We start from the raw sequence: 13,657 nt of genomic DNA on the forward strand, positions 1-13,657 counted from the left end.
ATACACTCAGTATCTCTACAGCTGAGTCGTTCTCCCTCTCCTGAGGTCTAGTAGAGGCCATTATACACTACAGTATCTCTACAGCTGAGTCGTTCTCCCTCAAGGTACTAGTAGAGGCCATTATACACTACAGTATCTCACAGCTGAGTCGTTCTCCCCACCTGAGGTACTAGTAGAGGCCATTATACATTACAGTATCTCTACAGCTGAGTCGTTCTCCCTCACCTGAGGTACTAGTAGAGCCGTACATTACAGTATCTCTACAGCTGAGTCGTTCTCCCTCACCTGAGGTACTGTAGAGGCCATTATACATTACAGTATCTCTACAGCTGAGTCGTTCTCCCTCACCTGAGGTACTAGTAGAGGCCGACATTACAGTATCTCTACAGCTGAGTCATTCTCCCTCACCTGAGGTACTAGTAGAGGCCGTACATTACAGTATCTGACAGCTGAGTCATTCTCCCTCACCTGAGGTACTAGTAGAGGCCATTATACATTACAGTATCTCTACAGCTGAGTCGTTCTCCCTCACCTGAGGTACTAGTAGAGGCCATTATACACTACAGTATCTCTACAGCTGAGTGTTCTCCCTCACCTGAGGTACTAGTAGAGGCCATTATACACTACAGTATCTCTACAGCTGAGTGTTCTCCCTCACCTGAGGTACTAGTAGAGGCCATTATACCAGTATCTCTAGAGTCGTTCTCCCTCACCTGAGGTACTAGTAGAGGCCATTATACACTACAGTATCTCTACAGCTGTGTTCTAGAATGAGGTACTAGTAGAGGCCGTACATTACAGTATCTCTACAGCTGAGTGTTCTCCCTCACCTGAGGTCTAGTATGGCCATTATACATTCAGTATCTCTACAGCTGAGTGTTCTAGAATGAGGTACTAGTAGAGGGACATTCAGTATTCTACAGCTGAGTCATTCTCCCTCACCTGAGGTACTGTAGGACCGTCAGTATTCCCTGAGTGTTCTCCCTCACCTGGGTCTGTATGGACATTCAGTGTTCTACAGCTGAGTGTTCTCCCTCACCTGGGTACTAGTAGAGGACCATTCAGTATCTCCAGCTGAGTGTTCTCCCTCACCTGAGGTACTAGTAGAGGCCATTACCATTACAGTGTTCTACAGCTGAGTGTTCTCCCTCACCTGGGTCTGTAGAGGACACTACAGTATCTCCCTGTCGTTCTCCCTCACCTGAGGTACTAGTATGGACACTCCAGTATTCCCTGAGTGTTCTCCCTCACCTGAGGTACTAGTAGAGGCCTACCAGTGTTCTACAGCTGAGTGTTCTCACCTGAGGAAGTGGGTCCGTACATGGACCTCAGTGTTCTCCCCTGTGTACTAGTAGATGGGTCTGTACATGGTATCTCTACAGTGTTCACCTGAGGTACTAGAAGGGCCATTATGGACCTCAGTATCTCTACAGCTGAGTCGTTCTCCCTCACCTGAGGTACTAGTAGATGGACACTCAGTATCTCTACAGCTGTGTTCTCCCTCACCTGAGGTACTAGTAGGGCCATTATACATTACAGTATCTCTACAGCTGTCGTTCTCCCTCAATGAGGTACTAGTATGGACCTCAGTATCTCTACAGCTGAGTGTTCTCCCTCACCTGAGGTACTAGTAGGACATTACAGTGTTCTACCTGAGTGTTCTCCCTCACCTGAGGTACTCATAGAGGCCATTATACACTCAGTGTTCTACAGCTGAGTTGTTCTCCCTCACCTGAGGTACTAGTATGGACATTACAGTATCTCTACCTGTGTTCTCCCTCACCTGAGGTACTAGTAGAGGCCATTATACATTACATTATCTCTACAGCTGTGTTCTCCCTCACCTGAGGTACTAGTAGGGCCTACATTACAGTATTCTACAGCTGAGTCGTTCTCCCTCAGAGGTACTAGTAGAGGCCATTATACACTACAGTATCTCTACAGCTGAGTCGTTCTCCCTCACCTGAGGTACTAGTAGAGGCCGTACATTACAGTATCTCCCTGTGTTCTCCCTCACCTGAGGTACTAGTGGGCATACATTACAGTATCTCTACAGCTGAGTCGTTCTCCCTCACCTGAGGTACTAGTAGAGGCCGTTATACACTACAGTATTCCAGCTGAGTGTCCTCCCTCACCTGAGGTACTAGTAGAGGACATTATACATTACAGTATTCCAGCTGAGTCGTTCTCCCTCACCTGAGGTACTAGTAGGGCCGTACATTACAGTATCTCTACAGCTGTCGTTCTCCCTCACCTGAGGTCTAGTATGGACATTCAGTATCTCTACAGCTGAGTGTTCTCCCTCACCTGAGGTAATGGGCCATTATACACTACAGTATCTCTACAGCCTAGTCATTTCCCTCACCTGAGGTACTCGTATGGAGGCCGTCATGGGCAGGAAGTCGATATCTGACAGGAACATGTAGGGCGTGTTGACCTGCCGCATGGCTACGTTCCTGAGCAGGTTGACCGGATAGAACTGACCCTCCTTGTAGACGATGTGGTAGCCCACGTTTCCCCTGGACATCAGGACCTCTGACCCCTGGGTGTAGCGCAGGAACTGTTCTAGAATGGAGATACAGAGCCAGGCTAATAGGACCTTCCCAGTGTTTCCCAGATAGTTCTAGACATCTGGAGTCTGTGGATGGAGACACCACCGTAGAGGAGGAGGAAGAGGGAGAGAGACACCACCGTTAGAGGAGGAGGAAGAGGAGAGACACACCACCGTTAGAGGAGGAGGAAGAGGAGAGAGAGACAGGGCCAGGCTAATAGGACCTTCCCAGTGTTTACAGATAGCCTCTAACATCTGGAGTCTGAGAGAGAGACACCACCGTAGAGGAGGAGGAAGAGGAGAGAGAGACACCACCGTTAGAGGAGGAGGAAGAGGAGAGAGATACACCACCGTTAGAGGAGGAGGAAGAGGAGAGACACACCACCGTTGAGACACCACCGTTAGAGGATGGGTCCATATGGAGACACCTCCGTGACACCACCGTTGTGGAGGAGGAAGAGGGGATACACCACCGTTAGAGGAGGAGGAAGAGGAGAGACACACCAGTGACACACCACCTAGAGGAGGTTCTAGAATGACAGGGCCAGGCTATAGGACCTTCCCAGTGTTTACAGATAGCCTCTAACATCTGGAGTCTGGAGAGGATGAGAGACACCACCGTTAGAGGAGGAGGAAGACCTCAGTGTTCCCTGTTAGAGGAGGAGGAAGGGAGAGATGGACACCACCGTTAGAGGAGGAGGAAGAGGAGAGAGACACCACCGTTAGAGGAGGAGGAAGAGGAGAGAGAGACACCACCGTTAGAGGAGGAGGAAGAGGAGAGAGAGACACCACCGTTAGTTCACCACCGTTAGAGGAGGAGGAAGAGGGAGAGATACACCACCGTTAGAGGAGGAGGAAGATGAGACCACCGTTAGAGGAGGAGGAAGAGGAGAGAGAGACAGGGCCAGGCTAATAGGACCTTCCCAGTGTTCCCAGATAGCCTCTAACATCTGGAGTCTGAGACACCATGGACCTCAGTGTTCACCGTTGTGATCACCGTTAGAGGAGGAGGAAGAGGAGAGACACACCACCGTTAGAGGAGGAGGAAGAGAGAGAGAGACACCACCGTTAGAGGAGGAGGAAGAGGATGAGAGGTTATGGAGGAGGAAGAGTGTTCACCGTTAGAGGAGGAGGAAGAGGAGGGTACACCACCGTTATGAGACACTCACCGTTAGAGGAGGAGGAAGAGGGAGAGAGACACCACCGTTAGAGGTGTTCTAGAATGGAGACACCACCGTTAGAGGAGGAGGAAGACCTCAGTGAGACACCACCGTTAGTGGAGGAGAATGGGTCCGTTAGAGGAGGAGGAGGGACACCACCGTTCAGTGACACCCCTAGAGGAGGTGTTCTAGAATGAGACAGGGCCAGGCTAATGGACCTCCCAGTGTTCCCAGTAGCCTCTAACATCTGGAGTCTGACACCACCGTTAGAGGAGGAGGAAGAGGAGAGAGAGACACCACCGTTAGAGGAGGAGGAAAGGAGAGAGAGACACCACCGTTAGAGGAGGAATGGGTCGTTGAGGATGAGAGACACCACCGTTAGAGGAGGAGGAAGAGGAGAGAGAGACACCACCGTTAGAGGAAGAGGAAGAGGGAGAGAGAGACACCACCGTTAGAGGAGGAGGAAGAGGAGGAGAGACACCACCGTTAGAGGAGGAGGAAGATGAGAGTCTGTAGAGGACCGTTAGATGAGGAGGAAGAGGAGAGAGAGACACCACCGTTGGAGGAGTATGGAGAGAGACACCACCGTTAGAGGAGGAGGAAGAAGGAGAGAGACACCACCGTTAGAGGAGGAGGAAGAGGAGAGAGAGACACCACCGTTAGAGGAGGAGGAAGAGGAGAGACACCACCGTTAGAGGAGGAGGAAGAGGGGAGAGAGACACCACCGTTAGAGGAGGAGGAAGAGAAGAGAGACACCACCGTTATGGAGGACCTCAGTGTTAGAGGAGGTGTTCTAGAGAGAGACACCACCGTTAGAGGAGGAGGAAGAGGAGAGAGAGACACCAGTTGACACCCCGTTAGAGGAGAGGATGGGAGACACCACCGTTAGAGGAGGAGGAAGAGGAGATGAGACACTCACCGTTGAGACACCTGTGTTAGAGGAGGAGGTCCATAGAGGACACCAGTTAGAGGAGGAGGAAGAGGAGAGAGACACCACCTAGAGGAGGAGGAAGAGGAGAGAGACACCACCGTTAGAGGAAGAGGAGAGACACCACCGTTAGAGGAGGAGGAAGAGGAGAGAGAGACACCACCGTTAGAGGAGGAGGAAGAGGAGAGAGAGACACCACCGTTAGAGGAGGAGGAAGAGGAGAGAGGACACCACCGTTAGGAGGAGGAGGAAGAGGGAGAGAGACACCACCGTTAGAGGAGGAGAGAGAGAGACACCACCGTTAGAGGAGGAGGAAGAGGAGAGTACAGGGCCAGGCTAATGGACCTTCCCAGTGTTTACAGATAGCCTCTAACATCTGGAGTCTGGTATGGACACCTCCGTAGAGGAGGAGGAAGAGGAGAGAGAGACACCACCGTTAGAGGAGGAGGAAGAGGAGAGAGAGACACCACCGTTAGAGGAGGAGAAATGGGTCCATAGAGACACCAGTGTTCCCGTTAGAGGAGGAGGAGAGAGAGACACCACCGTTAGAGGAGGAGGAAGAGGAGAGAGAGACACCACCGTTAGAGATCTAGGAATGGGTCACCACCGTTAGAGGAGGAGGAAGAGGAGAGACACACCACCGTTAGAGGAGGAGGAAGAGAAGAGACAGGGCCAGGCTAATGGACCTTCCCAGTGTACAGATAGCCTCTAACATCTGGAGTCTGAGAATGAGAGACACCACCGTTAGAGGAGGAGGAAGAGGGAGAGAGACACCACCGTTAGAGGAGGAGGAAGAGGAGAGAGATCCCACCGTTAGAGGAGGAGGAAGAGGAGAGACACACCACCGTTAGAGGAGGAGGAAGAGGAGAGACACACCACCGTTAGAGGAGGAGGAAGAGGGAGAGAGACACCACCGTTAGAGGAGGAGGTCTGAGATGAGACACCACCGTTAGAGGAGGAGGAGGAAGAGGAGAGAGAGAGACACCACCGTTAGAGGTTCTAGAATGGGATACACCACCGTTAGAGGAGGAGGAATGGACACACCACCGTTAGAGGAGGAGGAAGAGGAGAGAGAGTTCACCGTTAGAGGAGGAGGAAGAGGAGAGAGAGACACCACCGTTATGACACCACCGTTAGAGGAGGAGGAAGAGGGAGAGAGACACCACCGTTAGAGGAGGAGGAGACTGGAGACACCACCGTTAGAGGAGGAGGAAGAGGAGAGAGAGACACCACCGTTAGAGGAGGAGGAAGAGAAGAGAGACAGGGCCAGGCTAATGGACCCCCAGTGTTTACAGATAGCCTCTAACATCTGGAGTCTGGAGAGGAGAGAGAGACACCACCGTTAGAGTGAGACACCCCGTTAGAGGAGGAGGAAGAGGAGAGAGAGACACCACCGTTCGTTAGAGGAGGAGGAAGAGGAGAGAGAGACACCACCGTTAGAGGAGGAGGAAGAGGGAGAGAGAGACACCACCGTTAGAGGAGGAGGAAGAGGAGAGACACCACCGTTAGAGGAGGAGGAAGAGGAGAGAGGACACCACCGTTAGAGGAGGAGGAGAGGAGAGAGAGACACCACCGTTAGAGGAGGAGGAAGAGGAGAGAGAGACACCACCGTTAGAGGAGGAGGAAGAGGAGAGAGACACCACCGTTAGAGGAGGAGGAAGAGGGAGAGACACCACCGTTAGAGGAGGAGGAAGAGGAGAGAGAGACACCACCGTTAGAGGAGGAGGAGAGAGAGACACCACCGTTAGAGGAGGAGGAAGAGGAGAGAGAGACACCACCGTTAGAGGAGGAGGAAGAGGAGAGAGACACCACCGTTAGAGGAGGAGGAAGAGGAGAGAGAGACACCACCGTTAGAGGAGGAGGAAGAGGAGAGAGACACCACCGTTAGAGGAGGAGGAAGAGGAGAGAGAGACACCACCGTTAGAGGAAGAGGAGAGACACCACCGTTAGAGGAGGAGGAAGAGGAGAGAGAGACACCACCGTTAGAGGAGGAGGAAGAGGAGAGAGAGACACCACCGTTAGAGGAGGAGGAAGAGGGAGAGAGAGACACCACCGTTAGAGGAGGAGGAAGTGGAGAGAGACACCACCGTTAGAGGAGGAGGAGAGGAGACACCACCGTTAGAGGAGGAAGAGGAGAGAGATACAGGGCCAGGCTAATAGGTCCTTCAGTGCTTACAGATAGCCTCTAACATCTGGAGTCTGGAGAGGAGAGAGGACACCACCGTTAGAGGAGGAGGAAGAGGAGAGAGAGACACCACCGTTAGAGGAGGTGAAGAGGAGAGAGAGCACCACCGTTAGAGGAGGAGGAAGAGAGAGAGACTAGAGGAGGAGAAGAGACACCACCGTTAGAGGAGGAGGAAGAGGGAGAGACACCACCGTTAGAGGAGGAGGAAGAGGAGGAGAGAGAGACAGGGCCAGGCTAATAGGACCTTCCCAGTGTTTACAGATAGCCTCTAACATCTGGAGTCTGGAGAGGAGAGAGAGACACCACCGTTAGAGGAGGAGGAAGAGAGGAGACACCACCGTTAGAGGAGGAGGAAGGTAGAAGACTCCCGTTAGAGGAGGAGGAGAGAGAGACACCACCGTTCAGCCACCGTTAGAGGAGGAGGAAGAGGAGACAGGGACACACCGTTAGAGGAGGAGGAAGAGGTAAAGACACCACCGTCAGAGGAGGAGGAAGAGGAGAGAGACACCACCGTTAGAGGAGGAGGAAGAGGTAAAGACACCACCGTTAGAGGAGGAGGAAGATGAGAGACACCACCGTTAGAGGAGGAGGAAGAGGGAGAGAGACACCACCGTTAGAGGAGGAGGAAGAGGAGGAGACACCACCGTTAGAGGAGGAGGAAGAAAGACTCCCGTTAGAGGAGGAGGAAGAGGATGTGGTCCGTTCAGACACCACCGTTAGAGGAGGAGGAACTGAGAGGAGACACCACCGTTAGAGGAGGAGGAAGAGGTAAAGACACCCCGTTAGAGGAGGAGGAAGAGGGAGAGAGACACCACCGTTAGAGGAGGAGGAAGAGGAGAGAGCACCACCGTTAGAGGAGGAGGAAGAGGAGAGAGAGACACCACCGTTAGAGGAGGAGGAAGAGGAGGAGATACAGGGCCAGGCTGACAGGACCTTCCCAGTGTTTACAGATAGCCTTTAACATCTGGAGTCTGGAGAGGGAGAGAGACACCACCGTTAGAGGAGGAGGAAGAGGAGAGAGAGACACCACCGTTAGAGGAGGAGGAAGAGGAGAGAGAGACACCACCGTTAGAGGAGGAGGAAGAAGAGGAGAGAGACACCACCGTTAGAGGAGGAGGAAGAGGAGAGAGAGACACCACCGTTAGAGGAGGAGGAAGAGGAGAGACACCACCGTTAGAGGAGGAGGAAGAGGAGAGAGAGCACCACCAGAGCTAACTAGAGGAGGAGGAAGAGGGTAAGAGACACCGTTAGAGGAAGAGGAGAGAGAGAGCCAGGCTGATGGACCTTCCCAGTGTTTACAGATAGCCTCTAACATCTGGAGTCTGGAGAGGACAGAGAGACACCACCGTTAGAGGAGGGAGGAAGAGGAGAGAGAGACACCACCGTTAGAGGAGGAGGAAGAGGAGAGAGAGACACCACCGTTAGAGGAGGAGGAAGAGGAGAGGAGACACCACCGTTAGAGGGGAGGAGGGAAGAGGAGAGAGATACACCATGTTGATCCTCAGAGACACCACCGTTAGAGGAGGAGGAAGAGGAGAGAGAGACACCACCTAGAGGAGGAGGAAGAGGAGGAGATACAGGGCCAGGCTAATAGGACCTTCCCAGTGTGATCCTCTAACATCACAGTCTGGAGAGGAGAGAGAGACACCACCGTTAGAGGAGGAGGAACAGGAGAGCGTTAGAGGAGGAGGAAGAGGAGAGAGAGACACCACCGTTAGAGGAGGAGGAAGAGGAGAGAGAGACAGGGCCAGGCTGACAGGACCTTCCCAGTGTTTACAGATAGCCTCTAACATCTGGAGTCTGGAGAGGGAGAGAGACACCACCGTTAGAGGAGGAGGAAGGAGAGAGAGACACCACCGTTAGAGGAGGAGGAAGAGGAGAGAGGACACCACCGTTAGAGGAGGAGGAAGAGGAGAGAGGACACCACCGTTAGAGGAGGAGGAAGAGGTAGAGAGACACCACCGTTAGAGGAGGAGGAAGAGGAGAGAGAGACACCACCGTTAGAGGAGGAGGAAGAGGAGAGAGAGACACCACCGTTAGAGGAGGAGGAAGAGGAGAGAGAGACACCACCGTTAGAGGAGGAGGAGGAGAGGAGACAGGGCCAGGCTAATAGGACCTTCCCAGTGTTTACAGATAGCCTCTAACATCTGGAGTCTGGAGAGGAGAGAGAGACACCACCGTTAGAGGAGGAGGAGAGAGAGACACCACCGTTAGAGGAGGAGGAAGAGGAGAGAGAGACAGGGCCAGGCTAATAGGACCTTCCCAGTGTTTACAGATAGCCTCTAACATCTGGAGTCTGGAGAGGAGAGAGAGACACCACCGTTAGAGGAGGAGGAAGAGGAGAGAGAGACACCACCGTTAGAGGAGGAGGAAGAGGAGAGAGAGACACCACCGTTAGAGGAGGAGGAAGAGGAGAGAGAGACACCACCGTTAGAGGAGGAGGAAGAGGAGAGAGACACCACCGTTAGAGGAGGAGGAAGAGGAGAGAGAGACACCACCGTTAGAGGAGGAGGAAGAGGAGAGACACCACCGTTAGAGGAGGAGGAAGAGGAGAGAGAGACACCACCGTTAGAGGAGGAGGAAGAGGAGAGAGAGACAGAGCCAGGCTGATAGGACCTTCCCAGTGTTTACAGATAGCCTTTAACATCTGGAGTCTGGAGAGGAGAGAGAGACACCACCGTTAGAGGAGGAGGAAGAGGAGAGAGAGACACCACCGTTAGAGGAGGAGGAAGAGGAGAGAGAGACACCACCGTTAGAGGAGGAGGAAGAGGAGAGAGAGACAGGGCCAGGCTAATAGGACCTTCCCAGTGTTTACAGATAGCCTCTAACATCTGGAGTCTGGAGAGGAGAGAGAGACACCACCGTTAGAGGAGGAGGAAGAGGAGAGAGAGACACCACCGTTAGAGGAGGAGGAAGAGGAGAGAGACACCACCGTTAGAGGAAGAGGAAGAGGAGAGAGACACCACCGTTAGAGGAGGAGGAAGAGGAGAGAGAGACACCACCGTTAGAGGAGGAGGAAGAGGAGAGACACCACCGTTAGAGGAGGAGGAAGAGGAGAGAGAGACACCACCGTTAGAGGAAGAGGAGAGAGATACACCACCGTTAGAGGAGGAGGAAGAGAGAGAGATACACCACCGTTAGAGGAGGAGGAAGAGGAGAGAGAGACACCACCGTTAGAGGAGGAGGAAGAGGAGAGAGATACACCACCGTTAGAGGAGGAGGAAGAGGAGAGAGAGACACCACCGTTAGAGGAGGAGGAAGAGGAGAGAGAGACACCACCGTTAGAGGAGGAGGAAGAGGAGAGACACCACCGTTAGAGGAGGAGGAAGAGGAGAGAGAGACACACCGTTAGAGGAGGAGGAAGAGGAGAGAGATACACCACCATTAGAGGAGGAGGAAGAGGAGAGAGAGATACACCACCGTTAGAGGAGGAGGAAGAGTAGGAAGAGAAAGAGGAGATGGCGATAGAGAGAGGGAGTGAGAGGGGAGAGAGAGGGGGAGTGAGAGGGGAAGAGAGAGAGGAGATAGAGAGGGGGAGGGAGAGGGGGAGGGAGAGGAGATCAGGGAGTGAGAGGGGAGGGCCAGAGAGCTGAGATAAAGAGAGGGGGAGATTCCTTCCTGGGAGGAGATAGAGAGAGGATGGAGTGAGAGGGGAGGGAGTGAGAGAGGAGATGAGATCAGAGAGATTGGGAGTGAGAGGGGGATCAGGGGGAGTGAGAGGGGAAGAGAGAGAGTATATCAGGAGATAGAGAGAGGGAGTGAGAGGGGAATCTCAATCTGGAGAGAGGAGATAGAGAGAGGGGGAGAGGGAGGAGATAGAGAGTTAAAGGGAGTGAGAGGGGGAGGGAGAGAGGAGATAGAGGCCGTGAGAGTGGAGTGTGTGTGTGTGTGAGAGGAGATGAGATAGAGAGAGGGAGTGAGAGGGGGGAGTGAGAGGGAAGAGAGTGCCAGAGTGTCCAGGCCAGGTTACAACAGCTGACAATAGTAAACTAAATAACCTTGGTGCTGTCCGTTCCTTCCTGGCTAAGAGGAGATAGAGAGGTAGAGGATAGAGAGAAGAGAGGAAATATATCAATAAACTATATCAGCTAGTACAGATTATTCAGCACAGAGATATTTAATAGAGAGGTAGAGGAGATATATCAATAAACTATCTCAGACCTATAGTATTGAATTATTCAGCACAGAGATATTTAATGTCAGTGTATTCAACATAGGATCTTAATCTCTGTCGCTGTAATCTCAATCTGTGTTCATCCAACCGCCATTTGGGTCAATCATCCAATCCCTTCACACTGATCCACTGTTATGGGTCTGTATGGCTCGGTTCTTACAGATGAAATCAGGTGCCAATAGGCAAGGGTGCAGCTGACATTGACCAATGAATCAATGAAACCTCTGCTGTGGATTCCACCTGACCTCCCTGACATGTCATGGAAACCCTGAACAATGGGTCCCTCATTACAATGGAATGGTGTTCTGAAAGAATGGGTCTGCTGGAGGGTAGAAGTCCATATGGCCTGTATTCCCTGTGTAGAATGGGTCATATGGTGTGTTCCTGTGTGGGTCTGTGTGACCTGTGTGTTCCCTGTGTCATGGCTGCCACTAGATGGGTCTTTGGACCTGTGTTTCTGTGTTCTGACATGGACCTCAGTGTTGTTCTAGAATGGGTCTGTATGGACCTCCGTGTTCCCTGTGTTCTAGAATGGGTCTGTATGGACCTCAGTGTTCCCTGTGTTCTAGAATGGGTCTGTATGGACCTCAGTGTTCCCTGTGTTCTAGAATGGGTCTGTATGGACCTCCGTGTTCCCTGTGTTCTAGAATGGGTCTGTATGGACCTCCGTGTTCCCTGTGTTCTAGAATGGGTCTGTATGGACCTCCGTGTTCCCTGTGTTCTAGAATGGGTCTGTATGGACCTCAGTGTTCCCTGTGTTCTAGAATGGGTCTGTATGGACCTCAGTGTTCCCTGTGTTCTAGAATGGGTCTGTATGGACCTCAGTGTTCCCTGTGTTCTAGAATGGGTCTGTATGGACCTCAGTGTTCCCTGTGTTCTAGAATGGGTCTGTATGGACCTCAGTGTTCCCTGTGTTCTAGAATGGGTCTGTATGGACCTCAGTGTTCCCTGTGTTCTAGAATGGGTCTGTATGGACCTCTGTGTTCCCTGTGTTCTAGAATGGGTCTGTATGGACCTCAGTGTTCCCTGTGTTCTAGAATGGGTCTGTATGGACCACAGTGTTCCTGTGTTCTAGAATGGGTCCATATGGACCTCCGTGTTCCCTGTGTTCTAGAATGGGTCCATATGGACCTCCGTGTTCCCTGTGTTCTAGAATGGGTCATGGACCTCTGTGTTCCCTGTGTTCTAGAATGGGAATGGGTCTGTGTTCTAGAATGGTCCATATGGACAGTGTTCCCTGTGTTCTAGAATGGGTCTGTATGGACCACAGTGTTCCCTGTGTTCTATGGACCTCATGGGTCTGTATGGACCTCCGTGTTCCCTGTGTTCTAGAATGGGTCTGTATGGACCTCAGTGTTCCCTGTGTTCTAGAATGGGTCTGTATGGACCACAGTGTTCCCTGTGTTTTAGAATGGGTCTGTATGGACCTCCGTGTTCCTGTGTTCTAGAATGGGTCTGTATGGACCACAGTGTTCCCTGTGTTCTAGAATGGGTCTGTATGGACCTCCGTGTTCCCTGTGTTCTAGAATGGGTCTGTATGGACCTCAGTGTTCCCTGTGTTCTAGAATGGGTCTGTATGGACCTCCGTGTTCCCTGTGTTCTAGAATGGGTCTGTATGGACCTCCGTGTTCCCTGTGTTCTAGAATGGGTCTGTATGGACCTCCGTGTTCCCTGTGTTCTAGAATGGGTCTGTATGGCGTGTTCCCTGTGTTCTAGAATGGGTCTGTCCATATGGACCTCAGTGTTCCCTGTGTTCTAGAATGGGTCTGTATGGACCTCCGTGTTCCCTGTGTTCTAGAATGGGTCTGTATGGACCTCCGTGTTCCCTGTGTTCTAGAATGGGTCTGTATGGACCTCAGTGTTCCCTGTGTTCTAGAATAGGTCCATATGGACCTCAGTGTTCCCTGTGTTCTAGAATGGGTCTGTATGGACCTCAGTGTTCCCTGTGTTCTAGAATGGGTCTGTATGGACCTCCGTGTTCCCTGTGTTCTAGAATGGGTCTGTATGGACCTCAGTGTTTCCTGTGTTCTAGAATGGGTCTGTATGGACCTCAGTGTTCCCTGTGTTCTAGAATGGGTCCATATGGACCTCAGTGTTCCCTGTGTTCTAGAATGGGTCCATATGGACCTCAGTGTTCCCTGTGTTCACAGAGAACAGGGCTAGAGGGGTCCATGTGATCCTCATAGCTAACTGACAGGGCTCAGTGTTCCCTGACAGGGTTCTAGAATGGGTCCAGAAATGGACCCATGTGGTTCCAAATCAATAGAGGGTAAAGATGTGGATGACTGGAGGCTAATGTCAGGGCAGGATGGTCCTCAGCTCACAGAGCCATGTGGTCTTCAGAGCTAACTGACAGGGCTACAGGGTAAAGACTCCCATGTGGTCCTCAGCTCAGGGCAGAGCTAACTGACAGGGCTAGAGGGTAAAGACTCCCATGTGATCCTCAGCCCCAGAGCAGAGCTAACATGTGACAGGAGCTACAGGGGTAAAGACTCCCATGTGGTCCTCAGCTCACAGAGCTAACTGACAGGACTGGTCCTCAGGGTAAAGACTCCCATGTCATGTGGTCCTCAGCTCACAGAGCTAACTGACAGGGCTACAGGGTAAAGACTCCCATGTGGTCCTCAGCTCACAGAGCTAACTGACAGGGCTACAGGGT

The 13,657-nt window shown here is 52.1% G+C and overlaps 1 pseudogene; it reads right to left on the minus strand.

Annotated features, from left to right (window-relative positions):
* LOC135536564 (xylosyl- and glucuronyltransferase LARGE1-like) overlaps positions 1 to 13,657 on the minus strand; it is a 240,568-nt pseudogene that overhangs the window by 14,479 nt on the left and 212,432 nt on the right.

The sequence above is a fragment of the Oncorhynchus masou genome, unplaced genomic scaffold, assembly GCF_036934945.1.
Source record: "Oncorhynchus masou masou isolate Uvic2021 unplaced genomic scaffold, UVic_Omas_1.1 unplaced_scaffold_634, whole genome shotgun sequence".
Lineage (NCBI taxonomy): Eukaryota > Metazoa > Chordata > Actinopteri > Salmoniformes > Salmonidae > Oncorhynchus > Oncorhynchus masou.